Source organism: Calypte anna, chromosome 14 (assembly GCF_003957555.1).
Source record: "Calypte anna isolate BGI_N300 chromosome 14, bCalAnn1_v1.p, whole genome shotgun sequence".
Classification (NCBI taxonomy): domain Eukaryota; kingdom Metazoa; phylum Chordata; class Aves; order Apodiformes; family Trochilidae; genus Calypte; species Calypte anna.
In genome coordinates, this window is record NC_044260.1 from 6,586,422 (window position 1) to 6,604,084 (window position 17,663).

At 42.6% G+C, this 17,663-nt stretch overlaps 1 long non-coding RNA gene across 1 annotated transcript; it reads left to right on the forward strand.

Moving 5' to 3' along the window:
- Positions 1 to 8,321: 8,321 nt before the first annotated feature.
- Positions 8,322 to 16,505, forward strand: LOC115599184. Its single transcript, XR_003988191.1, has 3 exons — positions 8,322 to 8,340; positions 8,623 to 8,675; positions 16,445 to 16,505. It is a non-coding gene; the product is annotated as an uncharacterized LOC115599184 (long non-coding RNA).
- Positions 16,506 to 17,663: the final 1,158 nt, after the last annotated feature.

A 17,663-nucleotide genomic window follows, 5' to 3' on the forward strand; every position in this document is an offset into this window, starting at 1 on the left:
TTGCTTCTTAAAATAACTTCAAAGGGTTTTTCACATGGAGAATTTCTTGTGGGAGCACAGTACAATCAAACAGCAATATGTTTTAGAAGCCCTCATCTCAGAGACAGGGCCATGCTGCAGTGTTACAACTCTGGTAGAGCCTATACTGTAATGTTCTAGAGGTCAAGTGGAAACCCCTGGTTTGCTTCTTAAATCCTATGTTTATAACCTGATGAAAAGCATTTTTTGAGCAATCTGTCAGTGCAGTGATTTGTTACTTAGTGATTGTACAGATAGTTACTACAGTTTGATTTCTGTATTAATGAAAAAATCATAGCCTACAGAGCAATAGGGTTGCTTTTGCAGTAAGATACTAACATAGAATTTATAATATGGGATGCACTGCTTATATAAAAATGGTAATGGAAATATAGAAAACTACCATTTTTTCCCTGGTATTTCCTTCACAGTCATTATGCACCTTTTGTTTTAAACTCCAGTTGTTTGATTCAGTAACTGTATTTATTAGTAACTTGAATTGTAAAGGTACCTTCACCTTTACAGATTGTTAGTTTTGGATCCTGTACAGAGTAAAAATAGAGTTTATCTATTTATACTATCTTATATCAATAAACCAAGGCAGATTTTTTTTTTTTTTTTAATCTGCCCTCAATCATTAGCTGTGGAAAAATGTTAATTAGTCAGAAGAGGTGGTGAACAGCACAATGGAAATTTTTTATGAATAAAGTCTTTGGAAAAAAATGTGACCTTAACAAAACAGAAGTTGGAAGCATTAGGCACCGTGTAAATAGTCTGACTTTAAAGCTGCTAAAAGGGTGGAGGAATACAGACTGAGGTTTCTCAGCTAAAGCACTACCATGTCTAAACTTGCTCAGGAATGCTAACAAGTGAGGGATCCCCCCCTGAACACCTTGAACTCAGGGTCTGAGGGGTCCCAGGGGCAGGCAGGGTAGTGCTGCAGCTGCTTTCAGGTCTGTAAGCTGCAAGGCCAGGATGCAGTAAGAGCTGCTACAAGCAAAGGCAATTAAAGTGCTCTGCACCAGAAGATGTTCTTGCCAGAGCCAGAGTGGTTAAAGAGCATTAAGGAGTGTTAACACAGGAATGCAGTGTAGGGTTCTTCAAATGTGACAATGTACGGTGGGCCCCTTGGAGTGATGCTGAATCACCCAAAGCAGGGTGGCTGAGGTCTCCAAGTGGGTAGAGGTCAAAGTCCAAGAACTGAATGGTGAGAACTCTGGTCTTAGGTGCCCATAGAAACCTCTTGCTGTGCATTGTTCCTAGCCAAGCATGTGAGGAGGAGCAATTTATTCAATGGACTTAAAACTATGAATGTTTTTACTCTTTGTTTAAGGAAAGCACAGAGAATTGTTTCCCAAGGTGGTGTTAGAGATGTGGTTTGATCACACTGGTAGTTGGTATTTAACAGCCACCACTGCTAGCAATTACTTACAGCTGCTAGGAGGAGCTTTTCTGCTGGATCTCTGGACATGAAAAGCTCTCCTCCCTTCTGAAGTTTTCTGAGTAAAGCTTCAGACACATGAGAAAAAGTAAGCAAAAAGGGCTAATTGTTTGTTTGGTTATTTAAAAAAAAAATAAATTTAAGTCAAGTACCTTTTGTGCTTTTTGATAGACATGGACCAAGATTTTTAAAAATTGTTCTTCAGATTTTTTTCTTATTTGCAAAAGTGAGATAACTTTATAAAATTGCATCTTGACTTTGACAGGAAAACTGCCTCCTGTCCAAACCTGGCAATCATCTCAATATAATGAGAAGGTTTTCATGTCATTCTTTTCTTAGAGAGACAGTGTCAGCTCACTTTGACTCACCACCGAGTCCAAACACAGTTCTCTTAAAAAGAAATCTGGACAGACCCCCGGACATGGGCATTGTGAGTTAAAGCCCAGTGACCCCAATGTGCTCAGCCAAGCGGTGACTGCACTACAGCATCACCAGGGCCGTGTTAGCAGGGTAACTCCTGAGCATCTGATCTGTGTGTGTGTCTGTCTTCTTAAGATCTCATGCTATATAATTTAACAGATTAATTTTCATGAGAAAAAAATATTAAACAGGAATTTTGAGTTTTGTGATTTTAAATACTCTGAAAATAAACCAAAACAAAAAATGGCAGCAGGCCTCCTGCCTGCTGACATGCTCAGGGAAGGGATGGGAACTCTTCTGCTCCGCGACTGTGTTTTCCAGCCCTCCCTCTCTCCCCAGCACTGCCTGCTTCCACTTCTGAGAAATTAGATCAAATAAAAGTTCAATTGTTTTGCAATGAATTGCAGTGAGGCAGTGCTGGCAGTTTAATTAGCTCTTAACTCCAAACTTGAAGCCTCTAATAAAGGCACTCAGGAGCAGGCAGTTAGTGGGAATAAAACAAATGATGGTGGAGTTGTTTCTAACAGAGCTGGGGGGGCTTTCTTCAAAGGGAAGAGTGTATGGAAAAAGTTTCTGCACTTCACCAAGCCCATAGCAGCCATGTGATCCAGAGCACAGAGAGAGGGAAAATCAGCTGGAATAGGTTACACACATTGAGTTGGGGCTCCTAGGAATTCTCCAGAGGGAAACTTCCTCCCATACAAAAGATCAGCTTAGGGCAGAACATGACATAATGCTTGTTTTTCCATGTTTTTTTTATTGGATTTTGACAAGAGACCCTGTGCTGGGTCCTGGGACCTGTTAAACTGTGTCAGACATAATCTTTAAGCATTTTAAAGTGAAGATTCCTGGAGGCATGTTCTGGATAACAACAAATCTCTCAAGAGGGCTTGAATCTGCAGAAGAGGAATTGACTAAAACCATCAAGTTCATGGTTGCTTACTTAATGACCACAGCCCATGGGCTGTTTCAGCTCTTGTTGTAGCCTGGAAAGGTGGAAGCAAAGACAGGAAATTATTTTCTCAGACAGGCCCATCCCAGTCAGTGTTTTCACAGCTCATGTGAGTCTGCATTATAGGCAGTGTGGTGGTGAGGGTGACTGAGCACTGGCACGGGGTGCCCAGGGGAGTTGTGGACTCTCCATCCTTGTAGATCCTCAAAAGCCATCTGGACACAGCTGTGGGTAACTGGCTCTAGGTTGCCTTGCTTGAGGAGAGATGGACCAGATGATCTCCAGAAATCCCTTTCCAACCTGCACCATTCTGTGATTCTGTGGACGGGAGCTGTCTTCAGTGCAGGACAGGCTCAGAAATCCCTGCTCGGTCCTGCAGGGATGAGCTGCTCTGCTCAGGGACCATTTCCTGAAGGGAATCTGCTTTACCTGGAAGGTCTTGGACATAAGTGACCTAACATCATACTGGCAGGTGGATGGTCAGTATGAGTGAATGTTGTTCCAAAGGAGAGCAGAGCTTATTCTTATTTTACCTCTTCTTCCCCATAGGGAATGAATGAAGTGTATCCAGATGACTGGGTCACCACTGTGGATGTCAGAAGAGGGTGAATAATTAGTAATTTTTGTTTGATTCATTTTCTCTCCTCTGGCAGCCTGAAATTGTACTGAGCAGATGATAACTTCTCTGGAAATGAGTCATCTAGCAAACCCTTCTGCTAGCAGTTTTGGGGCTGAAGCTTATGTATAATTTAAAGCATTTGTTGTTCAAGATTATAACTTTTTATTGGGCTTTTCAGTCTTGGCCAAGGATAAGGCATCCTCACTAGAGGGACAGTAAATGGATAAGTCTTATGTTTACTATGATGAGTCAACCATTATGACTTTTTAACACTGTTTTCTGAAAGTATTTGGTCTCTTCCTTGAAAAATACTGTTAATGCTGACAAGTTTGCTTAGATGTTTGCAAAAAAGACAGAACAGATATAAAGAAGGAAACACGTATGTTTTAAAATGGGAAACTCATTCTTCTAAAAACATTTGTGTGATCTTCTAAGTCTCCAATTATGAGCAATTCTTTCATTTTGCTGAGACAGAAGTGCAGCCCAACTAGACTTGACCTGAATCAGTAAGATCCTCCAAAACCTACTGCTACAGGAGAAACAACATGTTGCTGTATCCAAAACATTTAGAGGAGAATTATGCAAAGAGCTTACTCATCCCTGGAGCAAAGTCTTAATTTCAAGTTCCCAGCACTGATTTATGTCTGGGCCACAGCACCCACCTCCTTCCCTGAAACAGGAAAAGGCTTTTGCCTCCCCTACAACTGGTGGTGGCTGAGGCTTTGATCTGGTTTGACACCCAATGAATGTGTGAATGCAGCTGGGAACTGCAACAGCACAGAGCTGACCTGAGGGGTGTCCTGTACGGCAGCAAGAAACTGAGCTCTGACTCAAGGACTGAACTCAGCATTCACCTTCCAGCTCTGACTGGGGTGGACCATACCTCTCCTTGCATAAAGGGAGATGATTCAGGATTGCTCTGTCACAAACCTACTGTGAACTTTGAAATACTGACTGACAGCACCCATTTCTGGAATGTGCTGTGACAACTGTAATTAAAAAATTGCTTTTGCCATCACGTTTGCAGAGAAAATGTGACAATGGGGTATGTGGATGGCTGGGAAATTAAGAAATAATAATTAAAAAGTCAAAGTAAAGGAACCATAGGTTGCGTTAGTCTTTAAAATTTCATGACTTTAAAAGAAGGTGGAAATGGTCTGATTCTTGAAGCAGAGGTTACTGACACTGCTGGTTTGCTTTCCTGGCAGTTGGTGTTGACAAAAAGCTCGTCAAGTCGTACATAATTTTAGAGAAATAAGGAAAACATAGTTTAGTACATTCTGTAGCTTCTGTTTATTATTTCTGAGCTCAAAAATAAGCTATAAAGGAGTTAATGCAGTTGCTACAGAGGCAATTCCACTGTTCCTTGCCATGACCCAGGTGACTCATGCTCTGTCTGGAAGAGTTTTTCACATCTTTGTTGCCTCCCACCTCTGTTTAACTGTTGGTGCACAGCACCCTAAGGTACTGGGGGAATCCCCTTCTGCCTTGTGATCCTGGTGTTTTTTGGGCTTTGTGCCTTCTTTTCCTTCTGTTCTGCCTGACCCAGAGGACCCACACCCCAGGCACTGGGGGATCTGGGGGCACCCAGTCACAGATGGGGAAGATGGCACTGGGCCACACACAAGGATGTGCAAAGCAAAACACCAGCAGGGAATGGTGAGGGGGTGTTGAACAGCCTGGGCCACCCAAGGGCTGGAAAAGAGAATGCATTAAGGAAAGGGGGAAAGAAAAAAACAAACTAATTTGGCTCTCCTAATGGCCTGCAGCAGGCTGGGAGATGTTCCCTGGGGTTAGGGACAGACTGCTCCCTTGGGAAAGGGATATGCTCTATGGATCAAGGAGCTTGTCACTGCATGCTGAAGGGGTGGGAGGCTGGGGCACAAACAGCAGGAGGGAGAAGAGAAGGTGACATATAGAAAAACAAAACTGAGAAAGGAAGAGGGAGAAATGATGGCAGTGCTGTCAGGAGCTGGTGACCCAAAGACATCCATCTTCCCTCTGCAAGTTAGAGGGGATCTGATAACACACAAGGTGGTTAAAAGCAAGGTCTTTGCACTCTGCTCTGTCTTCTAATAGGTGTATGAGAAACCTGCAAGTCCACAGTTCATGTTTGGTGTTGTCAGCTCAAGGAGCTTTCACTTCTCATTCATTACTGCCTAAGTGAGCTGCTGGGAAGGCAGGGAGCACAAAGCAGTGCCACTCAATCTGCCATTGCTCCTATTTTCAACTCCATGAGCTCCAGAAGAATGAAGTGATGCAGGAGGAAGATGAGGGAACAGACTGCCTCATCACAGCTGTGATTTACCTGCCTCTAAGGTACCTGATGGAAGAGGTTATGGCTGGGTTGCTCTGCATGAGGAGTGTTTGGGTGTGGAGAATGCACTGATTCAAACTTGTGTGTTTTATTGAGTAGGGGAAAAAAAAGAAAACCTTTGATTTCCTGCTGTGTTGTACAAGGATTTCTGAAATGAAAACACAAAAAAAAAAAAAAAAAAGAAAGTGTGGGGCTGGTAACAGACTGCAGAGCAAGTGAGAGACTTTCTGCATGACTTCCATATGGTGGCACATACCTTTCTCTCCTGTGCTGTTGCAATGGGCTATTTTGCCTGCTTTTTGGAAAACAGCAGGGAGTTTCTTTTCCCTAAATATGTGAATAATTAGATCTGTTTCAGTATTTCAAAGAGATTGCTAAGCACTTTAAAATCAAGAAATCCAGAGGAGGCAGCTTGCTTGGGGTGATGCTATGAGAGGGCTGCAGCCAAAGGGGAGGAGAAGGGTCTGAATTAGGTGCTTTCTCAGCCTCCTTGAAGTTCTTGAAGGCTCAGGTGGCCTCTGACATGCTCAAAGCTCCTCTGTTTGCAGAGGTACCTGGTTTCTATAGTCAGTCACCATGTTCTGCATCCATTTATCAGCCAACCTGAGCTGCTGTGCAGGATCAGTACCTGGTACCTTCCAGAAACTGTATCTTTGTTTTCCATCTGTAAATTAGGAGTCCCAGAACCTCCCTGCTTTGGGGGCATGCTGCAAAACTGCTTGGTGTGGTAGAGGCTCTGAAATCTCATAGTGCACAAGGTAAGAGAGATATTTCCAGTAAATTTGGGGTTATTTCATTACTGCTCTGCCCTTGCATTGCTGGGGGTGAGCTAAGGAACAACAGAAATTAAATTATAATTCTAGATATTATTTCTGTGGAAATTACTGTACTTTTATTGGTTTTATGCTGCATCTTAGCCCTAAACTTTGGACGATTTTTTAGTGGTCTGAAGCCCCTTTTCCTGCCTTGTGAGACTGAAAGCCATGACTGTGTGTACAGACTTGAAGCAATACAACCTACAGGGTATAATTTTAATTTTATTGATTTGTTGCTTAGGAGAGAAGAGATAAGCTATCCTTCTCACTAGTCAAGATCTTTTTGACTCTCCAGCCTTAGCTCAGCATCTGCTGCAGTCTTGTCTTCTGCAGACAGGCAGAAATTGAATGTCTTCTTGGAAAAGAGTCTCAGGGTTTCCAGGCAAAAGCTCATTAGTTCCTTTCAACAGGCAGTGAAAACAAAATGTGAGCTCCTTAGGTCTGGGATTTCTTTTGTTACTTGTTCATGACTCTGAGTGCAGCAAAACCCCACTCTGCACTTGGGGACCTGCAGCACCCCCCAAATAACCAAGGGATCATGGAGTACATCCAGAGGTCAGAGGAGTTGTGCCTAGAGGCCTCCTTAGCTGTGTCTGCACTGCTCCTGACTGTTGTTTTAATTCTCTGCCCTCAGAAACATCCTCTAACAGAGGCACCGATGCTGCCCTTAGCCAGGGACATGATGCTCCAATCCCAGGTGCAGGGAGCATTGAGCCAAGATGAGATGCTTTTCACTCCTGCTTCACTCAAAGTGAAGTGTCTGATGGAAATTCAGTCCTTTATGATGATGTTGTGATGCCACAGAAACAAAAAGTTTGAGTGAAAGCAAGAGGTAATTGGTTGGGTTTTTTTCTTGTGCAAAAACTACTTGAGGCAAATTTGCAAAAGCATTTCACATAAGAAAGTTGGTCAAAACTTGGAAAAGACAGCAAAGTGCTTTAGTCCTTCTTTGTTTTTCTGTCCAAAATACCCCATTTTTAGTTTAATGGGGTCCATGATAGTTTTATTTATTTCTTTTCCAGAGGATCAAACAAACCAAAAGTGTTTCAGCTTGGGGCTGAGCAAGGAATCTTTGATTGACCCCAAATGATGTTTTGTTGGTCAGTACTTCATTTTCATCATTTGACATCAAACAAAAAATAATAAAAAGAAAAGCTCCAATTCTTTCTTCATTTGTGGTCTGTAGATCCTCCCTGCTTTCCTACCAGTTCGGTCTGTCACACTGAGGGACCTCCACGTTTTCAGGGCTTGTACCCTCAAGGCTAAAGCAGAGCAGAAGGCATTTCCAGATGCCTGAGGCATTGGCTCTCCATGCTGTCTCACTGCAGCAACCGATTTGTTCCAAACATAGTTCCTTGTCACCCTTTCATCCAGTGTGAGGGAATCTCACCCACTAATACAAGAAGAATATTCTGCTTTTCATGGCTGCAGAATGTAGTAACTTAAAAAAAAAAAAAAAAAGAAAAAATACTTTTGAGAAGGATTTTTTCCATTATTATTTAGAATAGTAATAATAATAATTAAAACAAATATTAAGAACCAGACAGGGCCAGTGCTTGGGGCAGACAAAATTAATGGAACTGCTGGGAGCAGCAAAATAGCTGTGACCCCACTGTTCCCTGCCTTCATTTTCAGATGTCTGCTTTGCCTGTGGAAGAGCCCTGAAAAGCCAAAGCCACTTCAGAGAGAAAGAGAAAAGGCTGAAGGGCTTCTGGCTGCCAGAAGTGTGACTCTTCTTAGCCCCCTCGCCTTAGGGAGGTAAGAATCTGTTTTGGCTACTTGGCCACGAAGCCCTGAACTCCTGCCACTTCTGCAGGGCTAAGCAGTGAGTTTTACAGAGTCCCCTGGTAATGCCCAACCCTGAGAACAATGAAACAGAGCACGCCCCAGGTGTGTGTCTAGGAGCATTTTGCAAATATTTCTTTTTTTAATCAGCCCCTTTATCATAGGGAGTCAGATAAAGAAAGAGTTAATTGGCCAACCCAAATGAATCTGGCAGGCCAGTGGCAAAGCTGATGCAGCATTTGTCTTCATTTACAGGGCTACAAGAACATCTCTGAGTCAATAGCAGTGTGTATATTCCCAAAATACAGGTAAGAAACAGAACAGTCCATCGAATTTTTACTTTATTTGTACAGCAAGCTAGAGGTATTGCTTATTTTCAGGTGCTGTTTTAAGGGTGAGGAGAGTTCATTTATAACACATCATCCACATGTTATTGTGCTCAGTGCAGGAGTAACCAGTCAATACTCAGTATTTCAGTGTGTAACCCAGAGCAGGAGTGAAGAAAATTCACTATGTGGTGGTGTGGAAGGGGAAGGGAGTTGTGCAATTAAGTACAGTGTGTGCTGTAAAAGGCCTTTTTATTTCTTTTTTTCTTTTTTCCTCTGGACATAGCAACATCTCAGTAGATGTCTAGCACAGCAGGGCAAACAGCTGATCTCTATTTGAATTTTGGCTGTAGCTCTCCATGGGTGAGTCTTTCAAAATTACCCTATATTTGCAGAGAAACACAAGTGCAGAAAGCTCCTGGGAGTTCAGCTGGACCATTTCCCTCAGCTGGACAGACTTAAGATCAAAAATATGTGGACAGGATGAGAAGTCACAGGCTTAAACTGCCTCTCAAGAAATTTAGGTTAAACACCAGGAAAAACTTTCCAACAGAGAGGGCAATTGAATATTAATAGAAATTGCCACAGGAGGTTGTGCACCTAATGTCACTGCAGGTTTTTAAGAACATTTTAGGAACACACCTGTCAGGAATGATGTGGGCAGGTTTGGTCTTGTCTTGGTGAAGAAATATGAACTAAATGACCTCCTGCATTCCTTTTCAACCCAATTTCCTCTGCTTCTGCAATGCTGTGTAGCACTGGTTGGCAGATAAATTATAATATTGCAGTTTTTCTTCTCTGAAGTAGATGTTTTGAGTTCTCTCTCCAGTGTAGCATGAATACAGCTTTCAGCCAGGAAATGTCCATGGGTAAATAAATCTCATAAATATTAAACAGGCAAATAAGAGGAGAACCCCTTTTTTAAAGGGCATAAATAGGGCCCCAAAGAAGATTGCATCTTCATTGTTAAATTCAGAAAAGAAATCCAGAGTGAATCTGAAGTTCATATCTTTGGGGAGAAAAGAGAGGGAAAGAAGAGAAGGAAAAGATCAGATATCATTAGAACAAGACCCTAAAAGAGGAAAACATCTCAAACAAATTAAATTATACATCTAATGAGCACAAACAGACATCTACTTTCAAAAGACATTTACCCCAATTCTTCAAAGAAACAAAACCCAACAGTAATTAGAAAGTGCTTTCATCTCTTCTGGATTAGCCCATCCAATAAAGCTGAATTCCTAGAGGTGATGTTCCTCCTCCCTAAAATATAAATCATTAGAAGCTGTTGTGCAAGCCTTTTTCTTCTTCACCCTGATAGGATGCCACCAGAGTTGTGCTTCTTGGGCTGTGCTTCCTTTGCTTATGAGGAAATCAGCTGTGACCACACCCTGACTGTAAAGATGAGGAAAAGAACCTCAGGAAATTGGGACTTCTCCTTTAATGTTCTTGCTACTCATGAATCAGGCCTTAAAATCCTGCTGGTCTCCAGTGGCTTAAGACAATATTGAATTTTTGTAACCTCAAAAATTCTGTAGCTTCTTCAGAAGCATGAAGTGGGAGTGTAATGTGGGAAAGAAATATGATGAGCAATAAAATTAATTTTCTCTCTGCTTGGGTGCCTGTGCCCTGGCCATGCAGAGTGAAGCCAGTCCCTTGCTTGTGAAGTGAACATTGTCCTATAGCCACAGCAGGCAAAACCAGGTGGCTGCAGAGTGCAGACCTTTGTTTCAGATAATTTTAAAATCCAAGTTCAGAGCTCTCAGGCAGAGCAAGGTGCAGTTCCCTGTTGCAACCATGGGAGAAGTCTTAATTTTCTTTCTGTGGGAAGTTTCACAGCAGGACTGACCCATGGGTGACTTCTTCCTGCCACTCTCTCTTTATGACATGAATAAATATGCCATAAATCCCCAAGGGAAAACTCAGCACACGCCACGTGCTCACACGCACTCACGCAATGGGTGTTTCAATATGTATTTGACTTTTTATTATACCTTTGAAATTTCCTGAGCATCCCTTGACCCTGTAAGCAAATTGAGGGGCTGAAAGCCCAGGAGCCATTTGCCCCTGGGGTGTGATTATGGTATATGGTGCTGCTTTTTTTTTTTTTAAAGCTTTTTTTTGGGGGGGGTCGTGGTACAGAAATTAAATATAGATTGGGGTGGAAAAATACAGTTCAGGAAACGTTTCCAAACTGCTTGGGAAAAAAACCAAAGGTCAATCCATGTGCTGTTGCCTTTGAATCTTCAGCCAATAGATGAGATACCAGCAACCCAAAATCTGCACACAGCTGAGAGGATGTTTAAGCACCCAGATAACGAGTGGCAAACAATGCCAGAAATTTTCTCCAGCCAATTCCTCCAACCCAGACATGCTCATCACTCTTCTGTGGATTTAGACATTTCCCAGTGGACAGCTTCTTTTTCTTTAGTTCCCATGTTTCAAGAGACTAAGTCAATCTGTTTCAGCAGAGGTGCCCAGGCTCTGAGCTGTCAGCAAGGTTCATATTGGTAGCATTAATCATCTGGTAGCTGCTTGTTTCTTCATTTCCTTTTGCTAACTTGTGTTCTCAGCTGTCTCTCTCTGCTTTGATAGCAGAGTTTTTTCTAAATGACCTAGAGGACAGGAGGAATAAGAGCCAGCTCCAGACTGAGTGTAGGGAGGGAGATCTGCCACTGCTGGGAGGGGCCATGACTGTCCCATGGGGGATGGCTTAAGTTGTCACCAAATCTTCGCCAGTTAATCTGTTTCTGCAAATCTTGGTGCCTTCCATAAGTCTGCAGTGCAGGGCTTTGCTGGCATGGGATGCTGTTTCTGAACAGAAAATTTGCCACTTGCCCCAGGTGGCAGCCGTGTCCCCTTGCTGCTGCTCAGAGTGCAGCTTCCTGCGCCTCCAGTCGGGCAGCTCATGGTTCCTGTAGAGCCAAAGAATACCCTCACCTTCCCTCACCTTTCTAGCTTTTTCTTTGACTCACCTAAATACATCAAATATAAGTAAGGGCCATCTTCATTTTGTTCACCATAGTTATCACACAGAAGAGATACAGTTCCTCCATGATTCTTCCTTTTTTTTTCTTCTACTCCTAATATCTTTTTTTTTTGTACTATTGAGATAAATTATTGAGGTTAAATGAGCTGAAATCATCTTGGTAAAGCTTATTACTGTTATTATTATTGAAATAAGTTCTTGTCATTAGTAACGGGGTAATGATTAGTAATAGTGCCATTTGCTGTTTATACAGTGCTGTGTGTCTGCGTGGCATTTTCCAAATGGGTAAAAGTTATTGTTGTTATTTTCCTGAGAGAAAATTCACAAATTCAGCAGCTGTGATCACTGCCCTCTCTTTGAGAATGAAATGACATCTTTGTAAAACCATATCCTAATCCAAACTAAAATGAACCAGCATGATATTTTCCAAGCCAAAATCTCATGTAAAGCAAGTTCTGAGTCTGGACTGTCCTGGAAGCTAACTTGATCTCTTGTTGTTTGAGAAGTGGAAAAGAGGCAGAGCAAATGATTGAGGAAACATCATAGGAGGAGTTAGAAGAAGGAGCAGGCTGGACCCCAGCACCCAGCCTGGATGTGCCATGGGAATGTGTTGCACATTTTGTCTTTCCAAGTCAAAATGCTCAGAAGAACCAGCAGTAAATAATTGTTTTCTTTCTATGCTTTCAACTTTGTGGCCAAAGTAGTGAAAGGTAGTGAATGGCCATGTGTGATTACTGTCCTAATGAAGAGTAGGGTTATCTTCATCAGAAATGCAGACGTCACAACAGCTACACCCGAAGTGAGCGGAGCCTGAAGCCCCTGGTCACAAACCCACCTGTGGTCTGCTAGCACTGCTCCTTTCTTTCCTCCTCTTTCTTCACCCAGCAGATATGGCCCCATCCCACTGTGCCAGATGTGACAGCAGCCTGGGAAAAGGTTGGGGTGAGGATATCCCAGTGACAAACTGAGCAGCAAAAAGGGAAGTGACCGCAAATCACCCCTTGGTTCACCACAGCATGCATCAAACTAATGCAGTGCAGTGTAGTGTAGGTATGGCTCTAAATCAAGGCAGCTTCCAGCCTGAGGAGCTCATATCCGTAAAAGTTATGTTCTTCACTGTCACAAACTGTTGAGCTTGATACAGCAATCATTAGGGTTTATTCTCTGGCCTGGATTATGCAAAGAGGCAGCCAGGACAACTGCAGCATTTGACCCAGCAGTTACAGTCTGATATGGAGGGGGTGTCTCAAGTGCCTGGGATTTTCATTTATTTATTTAGTTTTACTGCTCTTTTTTTTTTAGGCATCTCTCCAATATATTTATCAGACCAAAGTGGTACTACTTTTACTACAAGAAATCAGGTCTTATTTAACTTTGTCTGAAAGGTAAAATTGAAAAAAAAAGTAAACAGAGTAAAGGCCATGGAAGGTGAAGGCAGATAGTTGAGGCTTAGTGCTCAGATGTGTATGTTGTGGCTACTTCAACTCCATTTAAAAACCAAAATGTAAAGAGGCTAAAAACACATTCCTAAAAGCTTTTCCTTTTTCCTAGGCCAGCTTCAGAGAGGCAGGATTTAACTCAGCCCCAGCAAAAGAGAGTGCCGGGAGCTCCCTTGTCCTGAGGCCAAAAGCTGGGCTCAGAAACACAGACCAAAAAGGGTTAAGACTTCCCAAGTCCTGTATTTTTTTCTGAAATGAACTGAAATCCTGGTGAGGGCTTAGCAGTCTTAAGCAAAGAACAGTCAGACCAGGAGCTGCCTCTCTTTGCCACATCCCACACCTATTATATCATCTGCAGAAGACAGCTTTTCTGACTCTGCTGCAGCATTAGATAACGCTCAGTGGCTGCTGTTGCTGCTCTCCCATAATTACCAGAAACATTGCTCTAAGAAGTTACAGCTTCCTGGAATGATGTGAAAAATGAACCATTTAGAGCACCAGTGAGTAATAGGTAATTGCAGGCTGGAGCATCTTTAATCACTTTCAGCCTTAAGTACATTTTTTAAGAGTGTGGCTCATTATTACCTTGCAGATCTTGATGGAGTTGTATGTTTCTGGTAGGCCAGACTACAAATTAAAAAATGATGTTGTATACAGGTGGTACTGGTTGAAAATTATAGCACAGCCTGGCTCACAGGGCCAGAGGTTTAACTCCCTTCTTTGCTGTGGGATTTTGTATGACCATAGAAAGATCATGGAGATGCTTGTGTATGAAGGGACTCCAGTGCTGCAGTGCCCACCCTTTCAGGTACCCTAAAATCCAGGTTATGTGAAATTTGATCCCTGAGGCATTTAAATGTCTAATTAGAAAGAGTGACCCATGGTCAGTGAGGGGCTGTGTGTAGACAGAATTATGGATGTCATCCAGTAGGAAGGGTCCGTGTATCATTGCTGCCCAGAGAAAGGTGCTGAACTTCTGTGACCTCCAGCCAAGACCCCACCAAGTCCTGTCTTGATTTAGCTCTACATTTCATGCAGTACAATTTCTTATTCATAAAAAAGATAATGAGCATCTTGTCATGTACCTAGGTAAATATATCAACACAATACACTGAAATAATAAAGCTCTAGCTTTCAAGTGGTGTCAGTTTAGACATTTCATAGAAAAAGAGTTCAATGGACATTTTTAAGTAATTAACACACAGTGTGTTTTGCAGAGCTCCTGCATGCTCTGTCCCTGCAATGTGGACTCCAGGAGTAAGCAGGACTGGAGTGACTGAGTTCCCTTGGCAGAAGGCTCCCAGAACATTGCCTTTCCCATGCCTTTCCTCAGTGCCTGCCCCTATCTTTTCACACATATCTGCTGATCTCTCTCAGCCAGCACAGCCACTGGGCAGCATGTTCAGCCAGCATGTTCTCATACAGCTAAGGCCTATCTCTGCCTGAAACTTTGAAAGAGAATAAACCACACTACCTGAGAGATGAAGCTGTGCTCCAGCCAGAGGAGCCTGCATCCTTCATTGCATTTTCCTGAGCTGTGTCTCAAGCAGCAGGACATGCACAGTCTGTGCTGCCCTCCAACCCATAAACCCCTGAACCTGCACTGCTGCCCCAATTCTTGATGCCAATCTTCAAGTGCAGGTGAATGTCCTGAATTCATTGCCCTGAATTCATTACCAGCACATTGATGAAAACTGCTGTTATCCCATGTAAAATAGTTTCAAATGCATTTTCCCATTGTATGTCTAAGACATTTCTTGTCAGCACATGGAGTCCTCTACCCCTTCCTCTTAAGGCAGTGGGAGCCTGGATGGGAAGGACTTGCCCTGCCCACAGCATCTGTCCCCCCAAATGCTGTTTCCAGGTGTTACCCAGTGACCTTTTGGGGAGCAAAGGGAGGGACAGTAGCCCAAGGATCTGAAAAAAATACATTTTTATATAGGACTTGTATTGCTGGAGCAGGGAAGGACAGTGTTTAAAGGACTCCCTGCACCATCAGGAACCTGGCCACGTATATGAATGGCATTTGCACTGCTAATGAGACCATTTCTATTGTAATGAGCTCATTACTATTTTTATTGCTATTGTATTTTGCATGTTTCACAAGTCATGCAGAGAACTGCTTTTTATTTCCCCTTACTCCTTCTACCTAGGAAACTTTCAGGGCAAGCCCAGTGTCTACATTACACAGATGACTGAATCTGTCCCTGTGGGGAGACTGAGAAGGGGGAGTGGGGCTGCTCTTAGCTGGCTTTACAGGAAAAAGGCAAGAAAGGAGAGAATTGAGTTGTGCCTGGAAACTAATTCCAGTAGGGAGTTCCCATGCTGTTCTGAAACCCAGTGACAAGACGTTTTTATGAATGTGTCTCCTATTCAAGAATGTTTGCACAAAATTAGTCTGTTCCTAAGAGGATGCTTGGCATATATATTATGCTCTTTGTCAACTGTTTCTTCCAGATATTGATTTGAATCAGACTTTGTTTCTCTGTCACTTTGCAATATTTAGTTTTAATAGGCTTTGGATGTGATAAGGCAACGAAGTTCTGGCTTTTTTGCAGAAGTTCAAGTTTCCAGTGTTGCTCAACTAGTTTGATTCATGTCCTTTGCAACCCTCCTTTCCTTTTTTGAGCAGTACAGCAGTCCACAGAGGCAGATCTCTCTGGCTTCCAGTGACCCTGTAGCTTTGTTTTGCTTTGGCTTCAGCTCCTCACCATTATCTGTTGCAGTTGGCTTCTCAGCAGCTACTGCCTCAGCTTTAACTCTCAGTGAAGATCCTGAAAAAGAATACCCTGGAAATAGCTTTCAGGCTACTTGGCTTCAGTGATGCACCATGAGAGTGGGCACCAAAAGGGGGAACTCCACCATCAGCTCGTGGAAGTTTTAGTGAAATCTCTGGAGTGTAAGTGAACCAGCACTGTGAATTGGCTGCTGGAAAGCCACATTGCTGTGCCATTTTGCTGCCAGGAATAGGTGTCAGAACAACAATTTCTGATGGAGCAGAGAAGATTTTAGGATGCATAGCAACGGAGGTTGTTGAGCTTTGCTCTGTAATTGCATTAATTTGATTAAGAGAGGACATAATTGTGGGTTTGTATCACTTTGGATGTAACTGGCTGCAGGACCAGCAAGCTTTAACCTCAGCAGGCAGGTGACAAGCATCCAGTGTGGCTGTCTGCCAGACTGGCTTCTTCATCAAAATCACACACCTTCGCCTTTGGCCATTATTAAGGAAGAAGTCTGCACCTCTATCTGACTCCAGAAAAGGATTTATCTGTGCATGACACCTCCAGACTCATTTTCTTCTCCTTACCTTTGCGATTCAGACATATTCTGCAAGTCGTGTGTGAAGTCCAAGAATTGCTTAAGAGAATTGATTGCTTCCAAAGAACCCGAAAAAGTTGTATGTGTGTACATGTACTTTGTTGGAACTACCAAGCTACATTTTGAATCTCAGGTTTGTTATTTTGTTACTTTGAAGTTGTAAGTCTCTGACAAGCTCCTTCTGTGTCACTCATTTCCTCTGTGTCCTCTGGCTGCTGAGACATCATCACTGCTTCAAGCCCAGGGTTAGGCATGGCCTGTTTCTAATACTCTGTAGACTTCAGAGGCATCTGGCAGTGGTGCTGCCAGCTGTTGCAGAGAGTATAAGGAAGAAAACAAGACATCAGAGTCAAAAAAATTAATAAATTCAGACAACTGGGTGTGTTCAAAGGCTCAGGCTCACAAAATTATATTCAAAGAAAATTTGGATGTAAAACTTCTGGGCCTTTCAAAGGAACCTTCTGTTACCTTGCTTGGATAGCTCACAAAAGGCATAGGAGACAGAAATAATATAAATACTCAGAGAGATAGAAGTACATGCTCTATCTCCTTCAGGAATTGAGTAATTGTTTTAGTAAACTTAAAGGCTTTTTTCCCCAGCACATGAGAAATGTCTCTGTGGTGTTGTTCTTTTGTGAGCTTTGTGCTGCACTGGTATTTTATGTTTAATAACGTCTGGAGTGAAATGGGAGAATTAGCAAGGATTTTGCTTCTGGCAAGATTATCTACATTATCTGCCCTTGGATGGATGGAACAAGTGTTTTTTCTCAAGTGTCTGTGAGTGCTTTGGGGTTTGTGACAAACTGCTATATGATTTGAGTGAGGTACAAACCAGCAGGAGCCAGATGAGGTTGATTCTTTCCTTAGGAAGTTGTGATGATAGAAAGGAAAGAAGGGGGCAAACTACCCCCTTTTAAGCAGCTGCCATTCAACCAAAATCCCCAGGAAATTTTAAAAAATAATGGCAAATAGTCATCCATCACTCTCTCTTCCATGGAGCTACTACAAGCTTCAGAAAGGAACTTTTTCCATTTTGGCTACCTGGGTCTGGTACCTCTTGGCAGGTTCCCATCAGCTCATTACTACTTTAGAAGCTTGTGTTGCATACCAAGGCACTGTATGATTTTCATACAACTTAGTTCTCATTACAGGTTGATAATTGCTATGAAGCAGAAAATGGAAAAAAAAAAAACCAAAACCAAAAACCACCTATTGAGGCTA